Raw genomic sequence first — 9,785 nt, forward strand, 5'->3', positions numbered from 1 at the left:
GAGGTTGGCCCAGGATCGGACATTGTTTCGTTCTGCTGTGCATGGGGTCGCTATGAGTCAGTTCCGACTCGATGGCACCTGACAACAACAACAACAATGTACAATGCATAACTTTAAAAAAAGAGACATTTTCAAAGGAAATCATTATATCATGTCTATTGCCATGGTGTTTACAGGAACTATATTTTAAGCATTTTAAGTGATTCTTAAAATATAGTACCTGAGCACCAAAATCCCTGAACATATAGGAGGTCACAATGAAGATAAATGTCTAGAAGACATTTCTAATTTAAAATAAGAAAAGTGTACCATTCTGCTATCAAGAAATTAAAGAACTAAATGGCCAGAACATAAAAAGTTTGGGTTGTATAGCAGAGTTGTAGTTATAGTTGCTCTGTGACATTTCTACTACAAGCAATAGTGATAGCAACATTCTTTTATTTTCCATCTAGAGATCAATTTCCCCAGAGATCAATTTCCAAGATTTTTTACCTATAAGTAGAGATGAAAGGGTTTTCATGGCCAGATTATCTAATTTACAGTTTCAAGATAGACATGTCTTAATAGTCTACATATGTCATATAATATTTCATTATTATAAACCGTGAAAAATTGTTTTTGGAGTGTCCATTATTTTCTTATAATTTCAGTGTTTGGCGCTTTCATTAACTCTTATACACTTATAAAACATTGAATCACTTTTTATAATAAAAATCAATCAGCCAAGAACACTTACAGTGAATGTGTCAAGCACAATGCTGATACATTGTAATAAATTATATCCTCATAATCTGATCTAATTGACATCTTTTCAAAGAAATCCAACCATTAAAACCATTGTAGTATTTATCTTTAAATGAAGCAACAGACATTTCAGGTAATAAATTAATAAACATTTGTTAAACAATTACTTGGGCAAACCATTATATAAAACTGTACAGATTTAGAAAGTAATGAGATTAAGTTCTTTAATTGCAGAATGAATATTATAATAGTGAACACCACCATGTTCAATGACCCATAATAATATGGGAGGATGGGATAATAATAACTAGCTTAATAGAACAAGATGTATAACCATAGGTAAATAATTATGCAGCATTTCAGGCCAAAAATAAAAAGTGTATTATTGCAGTATCAGAATCACAGAAGATGTGAAGATAAATGCAGTCAGTGTGAATAGTGAAAGTATCCCTTGGGATCAGATCTCAGATGAGACACTGAGTGTATGGCTTCTACTTTATTCATTTTTATATTGTTAACAAATAATGCCCAACAATAAATTATACACTAGGAAGAAGTGTGGATACAGTATCTCAATCAATCAGAACAAATACTGCGTTACGAATTGAGTAAGGTGTGAATATGAACAAAGTATGGGTGTTTTTGTTGTTCAGTGCCGTCGAGTCAGTTCCAACCCATAGAAACTCTGCATAGGGTTTGCGAGGAACAGCTGGTAAACTTGAACCGCCGACCTTGCCGTTCAAACAGCTTTCAATCTGGCCCATTAACCCGCAGCGATTAGGCAGGATCTCGATGGCACTTAATAACAACAATAACAACAACAACAATTCTATAAATGAAATTCCTTTCTTCTGTATGGTTTTGAGAAGGCGCAGAATAATTTAGGGCAAAGACAGCAATGGTGTAATGTGGAAAGTGAAACTGAGGTAGAAAAGAGTAGCCCAATTATTTATGATGAGGGAAAGAAATATTGCATTAGTGGAAATGATTTAATTGAAGAGATATTTGGAAATTTTAATTTAGGAAATTGATACTTTGTTACATGGATGAAAGAAAAGAAGAACCAAAAATGAATTCCAGATGACTTAATTGGTTGATTAATTCAGTGGTGGTAACACTAAAGAGGTAAAACATTATTCTCCAGTTAAAAAAAAAAAAAAAAGTCTTAATATTTTAATAGTAAATCAATCAGTTCAAACTCACCAGTTGCTCCTAGGAAACCCTGTACAGGGTCGCTATGGCACTTAACTTGACGGCACTTAACACCAACTGGTAGCGTAGTGGTTACGAATCAGGCTGCGAACCACAAGGTCAGCAGTTCAAAACTACGAGCTATTCCACAGGATAAAGATGAGGCTTTCTGCTCCCGTAAAGATTTACAGCCTCAGAAACTCTATAGAGGGTCGCTATGAGTTGGAACCAACTCCACGGCACATAACCACCACCACCACCACCAAACTCTTAATAAATTTCTGTTCATTGAAGCTGCTCATTTATTGTATTGCTGTTATAGCAATACTAGATATCTTAAAAAATGCATATATTTTTTAAAAATGTTTTCAGGAAACACAGAACAAATTCTTCAATTAATGTTCAGGCAGTTAACACGTGCACATACTACCAATTACTTCTGATAGAACAATTAGCTGATTTTTTTCCCCCATGATATATTTGAAAACTGCTGAAATACCAAGAGCATGGTTAATTAATTCAACTTAAACTATGTGAGTATTTAATATATTTGCATGTGATTTTTAAATAAGTAAAATCCAATAATTTGTTGAGTAAGATAAGGTTAAATTTTTTTATTAAAAATAATGATTTTTTTTTCAGATCATTTTCTACAATTTCATTTAAAAAATAAGAGTTTAACACAAGACATAACTGCTTGGTCAATAAGTTTATTGTCTTTCTCTGGAACGATCTCACAGAAAATTGTGGTTTGGTTAAGCTCACTCCTGTCCTGAGCTCTGAGAAATTTTGCTCTATCTTGCTTCTGGGCAAGGGATATTTTGGGACGATTCCTCCTCTTCTTTTAACATCTTTCTTAGGCTTCTTCTCATAAACAGGATACTCTAGTCAAGCAGTATGTGCCTTCTTATACATCTCCTCCCTCATGTCTGGAGTTCCATTGTTCTTTAGGTATTGAGAGAACTGTTTCATGTAAGCATATTCATCTTCTTTCATTACGTAACGCATATAATCTGCATCATTCTAACCCATGATGTGTTTTTGATGTATTTCTGTATTGAATTCCTTGCTTTCTGAATCATAAACAGGCAACTGTTTGGTACTGTGAGGAATAGACAAGCCTCCATTCACATCGCCCTTCAGAGTCCCCCAAACTTTATTTCCAGTAGTTGCACTGGCAAGGCTTGCATCCAAATAGCAGGTGAAGGCATCAGACTGACCATCCATGCTTTCCACATTGTATCCACCTCCAGTTACTTCCACTTAGCCTGCATAGGTTTTGCCCATACTAAACCTACTGAGAAGCTTGCGGGTCCACAGCAGGCCAGTACAAGATGCCGCAGCATAATTTGTCAGGCGCCATACTTAGGTAGTTCGTGAACATAAGCTGCACAGACAATCATACCCCTCCTACACTGGCATAAGCAATCTAATAAACGATATCCCCATTGAATACACAAACAATCATCCTGTATTTGAGTGTGTTATATTTATTTTTATAGTACTGTATAGCGCTGTGGGTTAATGCACTAAACTGCAAAGTGGGTTCGAACTGCAAGGTCAGTTGTTCAAGGTCACCAGCCCTTCCTAGGAAACCCTATACAGTCTCCTTATGGGTCAGAACAGTCTCAGAAGCATTTAACAACAACAAACAACATATGTGTTTTTATCATGGATTACCAAATGTTTTTGATCATAGTAATCAGTTTTACCCTCTTGTTTTCTAAATTTCACTTGATAGCTCTTGAAGTAGGCCTTGCTCTAGGCAATTTTAACAAATCCAATCCTGCAGAACAGAGGTTCACCGCAGAACTACAGTAAAGACGATGATACTTTGGGGATTTTACACTAGAATCTTAGAGAATCTAGAGCAGTAAATAGGTTTTTCAGAAACAACGAAGAACTTAATCTAAAAAAATATTTTAGAGGAGTTCTTGTGTAGCTCTGTAGGATAAGCACTGACTGCCAATTGCAGTGTTGGCAGTGCAATCACACCAACGGATTCTCAGAAACCATATACAAGGTTGCTATGACTCAGAACCAACTCAATGACACTGAACAACAGCAACATTACATAACAGTTTCATATGTTACTAATATTACTTATTTGTTAATAATATTGAGCATATTCTCCACTCTGCAAGCAGCTTTTTTCATTAATTTCTCAAATTTCTATTTAATTTTTCTCTGTTAAAACATGAAAACTTATAACAACTTTCATATTTGAATTAACCCAAGCAGCCAAACTAAAGTCACCATCTTAAAGTCAGTTCTGACTCATAGAAACCCCTTAGGACTGAGTTGAATTGCTCTGTAGAGTTTCCACAGCTGTAAATTTTTATGGAAGCTGATTTTGCCTTTTTTTTTTTTTTTTTCTTTTCCCCAGTGAGCATGACCTTTTAGTTAGCAGCTTTTGTCACTATGCCTCTGAATTAATAATATCTTAAATACTAGACTTTAGATGTTATTAAATCATTTTTATTTAGTACAGGGGTCTGAAAACTTTTTCTGTAAGTGTTCAGATAATAAATATGTTGGGCTTTTGAGGCCATACCATCTGTGTCATGTCTATTAAATCTGCCCTTGTAGTGCAAAACCAGATTATACATAAATAATGAATATGCTGTGTTCCAAATAAAACCTATATGAACACCAAAATCTGAATGTCACATGCTTTGTTCTGTTGCCAAATATATGTATATGTATATAGTATATTTTCTTTTAGTCATCAAAAACTTTTGAACAAAGAAAGTATTGAAAGTTCTCAAAAAGTTTTATAACAACCACACACATTGCAGATTACTTTTTATATAAACAACTATATCAGTACAAAGATCTTGCCCCCATTTTGAACAAATTTCCAGTCTGGCAAATCCAAGTCCCAGATGTATTTTCTGACTATCACTCTTCATGTAAGGAGAAAAAAAAATCATAATTAAATACATTTTATTCAATGCAAATACTGGCTTGTTGATTTTTTTAATCAATAAAAATATTGTTTAAAAGACACTTTTAAGAATTATAAAATTAAAAGCCAAAGTTAGTTTGGTATCCAATTAATGTTACAATGTGCTTTGTCTTTATTGAAACACATTCTACAACTTGCAAAGAGCTCTGGTAGCATAGTGGTTACAAATAAGGCTGCGAACCTCAAGGTCAGCAGTTTAAAACTACCAGCTGTTCCCCGGGAGAAAAATGAGGTTTTCTGCTCTCAGAAACCCTGTTCAGGGTCTCTATGGGTAGGAACCGAATCGACAGCACTTAACAACAAGAACATTTTACAACTTGCAGGTTCCAAATATATTTAAAAAGCAAACACCAGGGGAAACACTGTTATAAATGAATGTCTGTTTTTTCTTGAAAAATATAGTTAACATTAGTGAAGTAGCTATTAATGGCCAAGAATACAAGAGGATGTAATGGTGTTGTTTGGTGTTAGATGTCTTAGAGTTGGTCCCAACTATGTATAACAGAACAAAACACTACTTGGTCATATGCCATACTCATAATTGTGGTTTTGTTAGAGATCATTGTTACTACCCTTGTGTAAATCCGTATGTTGAAAGTCTTCCCCTTTCTCACCAACTTTCCTCTTTGCCAAGATTTATGTCCTTTTCCAGGGACTGAACTTTGGTGATAACATATACAAAGCAAGACCATTTTCATTTCCAAGAAGGAATGTGACCATACTTCTTCCAAAACAGTTTGTTCATTAATCTGGCAGTCCATGGTAAAGTCAGTATTCTTCACCAACACAATAGTTCAAATGCATTGGTTTTTCTTCAACTTCTGCATGCATATGGGATTATTGAAAATATCATGGTTTAGATCATGTAGTTCTCAAAGTGATAACATCTTTGCTCTTTAACCCTTTAAAGAAGTCCTTTGAAGCAGATTTGTAATAATACATCCTTTTGGTTTCTAAACTGCTGCTTCCATGAGCATTGATTGTGGGTCCAAGTAAAATGAAATCTTCGACAAGTGCAATATTTTTTCCATTTATCATGATGTTATTTTTGGTCTAGTTGTAAGAATTTTCATTTTCTTTACATTGAGGTGCAATTCATACTGAAGGCTGTAGTCTTTGATCTTCATTAGTAAGTACTTCAAGTCCTTCACTTTCAACAAGACGGCTGTTAATGAGTCTTGCTCCAGTCCTCATATCATATTCTTCATCTAACCCAGTTTCTTAGATTATTTGCTCAGCATATAGATTGAATAAGTATGGTGAAAGGATGCAACCTTTTTTATTTTTTTAAACTATTTTTTGTGAATTATATGATAGTTTACATTGGAGAACATTAGCTTTACATTCATCCTATCAAATATTGTTTCATTGCAAAGGTTACAATCCCCTACATGCATCATCAACAAACAAAAGGGTATACCCAGCAAGCCTGCCCCCCGGTCCTCAGCACACAGCCTCTCTCCCTCTCTGTGTCTAAAGTCCCCAGCAGCTCCATCGCTCCATGTTATCATCTCTGCCTCCATCTCTGGCGTCACTGCTTCTCCCTTGGTGGTCCCAGGGACTTCTGCTCCTGGACTGCAAAATCAATCAATCCCCTCCTTTTCCTAACAAATTATCTACCTTTACATTTTCAACCCTCACAATCAGCCTGATAACAATTATTCACTATTGTATCACAAGAGAATTATCCCCGTCTCCTTTCATCAGCCCCACCCAGATAGATTGGATACTACTCAGTGGAGATTCTACCTTTGTCCATGCCCTCTGGATTTAGGCTCCCTCTTGAAAGCTTGTAAGCCAGTCACTTCTTGCTTTTGTAGATACCCTTATTAAAAGAAAGAAAGAAAACATATCTTTGTTGGCTACCAGGGGTGGTAGGGAGGGTATGGTAGACCACAGGTTAGGAGATAAATACATCATAGTTCAGGTGTTGGGGAGGGTAATACACAAGAAGGTGGAAGAGGATGGAAGAACAAGGTAGATAGGGGAATACTCAGGTAGGTTTGCATGGGCTAAATGGGACAGAGGTAAATAGTGATTTATGCGCAAACTTGGAATAACAGGGCTCTGTGATAAAAGGATTGAGGCACAGTCTCAATGGATAAAAAAGGAGAAATAATGTTAAGATGCTTGACTGTCTTATGAATGTTGGTTTCCCTTGCCTACTATTGTAAAACAGACACTTGAGTGGAATAGAATGGAATATTAGGAAACATGATTACAGAAAACTCATCAACCCGTCTTCAGCCTATAACTGAGTGGAATACCTAAAAGGAGTTCTAGAACTTGTCCAGTGAAATAGGCTTCTTGCAGAGCTTTTGTAGTACATAGGACATTAGGTGGAATACTGGTCCCCATCCAGAACCTTCTGAGGTGGGACATATCCACTTGAAAGGACATGCAGTCCAAATCAGAGTGGCTAGAGGAACAGAAGACACTTCTTGAAAGAAACACCAGCAGAGAGAGAGAAAAAAAAAAAAAAGGCAGTCTATTTAGCTAGTACAAGAACAAGCAAGCTGTTTACCTGGGAGTGATCAAGGCAAGCTGTCAAATCCCATCAGAACAATCCCCCTTCCAAGTCAAATACTCAAAAGGAAAACAAGAGCAGGCATGTAAGCTTGCTGGTAACCACAACGGTCTACTTGTAAGTGAGAATGGGGGAAAGACGGTAATGAAGACATGGGCTGAATTTGACCATGTTTCACAGACTCCTGTTGACCTTGAGATGAGAGAGAGAAGAGGAAGGGCTGGTTGGTCCGAAGTTTAGGGAGACTTGGGAACTCCTGAACCCATGGACCTAACCATGGTCGGCTAGATCTAAAAGTGAACTATCTAGCTGATAATAAATGGGGGAAGGCATGAAAGAATGCCCAAACTTGCATATAGTACTCACTTGACCTAGTTTAGATGACTTGATGATCAGAACTCAACTAGAGGAAGATATGTAAATTTGATACAAGAAGCAAGTGTACATTGCTACAATTTGATGAATTTGACCTATACTTATGAATGTAGTAACTCAAAATACCAACCTAGAAGGAAGGCATCTTCAAATCAAGGATAAAGCCTATCCTCTCAGTACACATAGTTGATAGTGAAGGGCAACTTAAATATAGGCTACCTAAAAGGGGGTGGGGTCAAGCTGTAAAGGCACAAAGTAACTGGCTTACAAGTTTTCAAAAGGGAATTTAATTTCAGAGTGTGCAGGGGAAGATAGAATCCCCACTGAATAGTTCTTGTCTTGTCTAGATGGGTCTGGTGAAAGGAGATGGGGATAGGATTCGTTTGATTCTATAGTAAGTAATTGTTACCATGACTGTGATTGTGACAACTGTAAAGGTAGAAGTTGTGTAACCAAAAGGGGGGAGTAGTTAATCTTACATTCCAGGAACATAAAATTCTGGGACCATTAGGAGGGAAGAGCATGAGTAGAATGTGGTATCCTAACCAGAGAAGCAGCAACACCAAAGATAGAGGCAGAAATCATGGCATGGAGAGAAAGAGTAGCTGAGGACTCTAGATTTATGGAAAGAGAAATGCTGTGTGCTGGAGGACAGGAGGCTGGCTTGCAAAATGTGCCCTTTGGTTGTTTAAACAATTATCTATCCCTGTGTGTTTTTGTGTACATAAAAAAGCAGGGTTTGTGCAATGGAGGCAAATACTGTTAACCATTGGTTCATGGAGGGGATTGTAATCATTACATTGAAACAAAATATGATTGATTGAGTGTAAAACCAATATTCTTCCAAGTAACTACCACTCAATTCACAATAAAAGCTTTTTTTTAAAAAAAAAAGAAAGAACTATAAAAATGAAATGGAACAGATAAATATTGCTATTGCTATTGCTACCTGGGTATTAGTGAAGTGAAAATAACTGATATTGGCCATTTTGAATCTGACATACATATGGTCTATTACACTGGAAATAATACATTTAAGAGAAATTATGTCACATGTATTGTCAAGCAGAACATTTCAGGTTCTATTCTGAAACACTATGATGTTCAAGAGCATGTTTCACAGTCTGTTCTGACACACATTTTGATCTTATCTTTCTCTCTTGTCTTTTTAATGACCTTTGGCTTTCTTCATGTCATCATACTACTTGACTGATGTTCTGTTTTAGTGTGGAATGCATCAAATCTATTCTTGAGATGGTCTCCAAATTAAGCAAGATATTCTCAAGCTTGTATTTTGGCTCTCATGGAACCTGCATATAAGCAATTGATATTCTGTTGTGCAGTTGGTCCCTGGCTTTGTTCTGTAAAATGATATTGACAACCAGGAGAGGAAAGAAGAGGGAAAAAAAAAAAAAAGAGTGAGCTGATACGGTCTGATGAGCTTGACCTATACCTATGGAGCAGCGACTCAAAAGAGGGAACAAATCCTCACAGCAAGAAATATTCACACACACCCCTACACACAGAGTGGATGGAGAAGGGCAGTTTGGACATTGAATACTCAAATGGGGAGGGGGGGACTACAAAGGCAAGAAGTGACTGGCTTACAAGCTTTCAAGAGGGAACCTGGTGCTAGGGAGCATGGCGGAAGGCAGAATCTCCAGTAGGTACTATTCAATCTGTCTGGGCAGAGCTGATGAAAGGAGATACAGATGGGTAACTCGTGATACTGTAGTGAATAATGCTTATCAGGATGGATTATGAGTGTTGGAAATGCAAAGGTGGACATTTTGTAACAAGGAAGGGAGTGATTAATTCTCCAGGATAGGAGCGGAGGCTTCTGGGACCATCAACGGAGAAGAGCCCAGAGCAGGACCCTACCCAGAGAAACAGAGATGCCTGAGATAGAGACAGAGATGATGACGTGGAGTGATGAAGCGACTGGGGACCTTGGACCCAGAGAGGGAAAGGGACTGTGGG

At 36.9% G+C, this 9,785-nt stretch overlaps 1 pseudogene; it reads right to left on the minus strand.

The window, feature by feature from the left end:
* Window positions 1-2,593: 2,593 nt before the first annotated feature.
* The window catches only part of LOC102812976, a 42,554-nt pseudogene continuing 35,362 nt past the window's right edge, over window positions 2,594-9,785 (minus strand).

The sequence above is a fragment of the Chrysochloris asiatica genome, unplaced genomic scaffold (assembly GCF_000296735.1).
Source record: "Chrysochloris asiatica unplaced genomic scaffold, ChrAsi1.0 scaffold00017, whole genome shotgun sequence".
NCBI lineage: Eukaryota > Metazoa > Chordata > Mammalia > Afrosoricida > Chrysochloridae > Chrysochloris > Chrysochloris asiatica.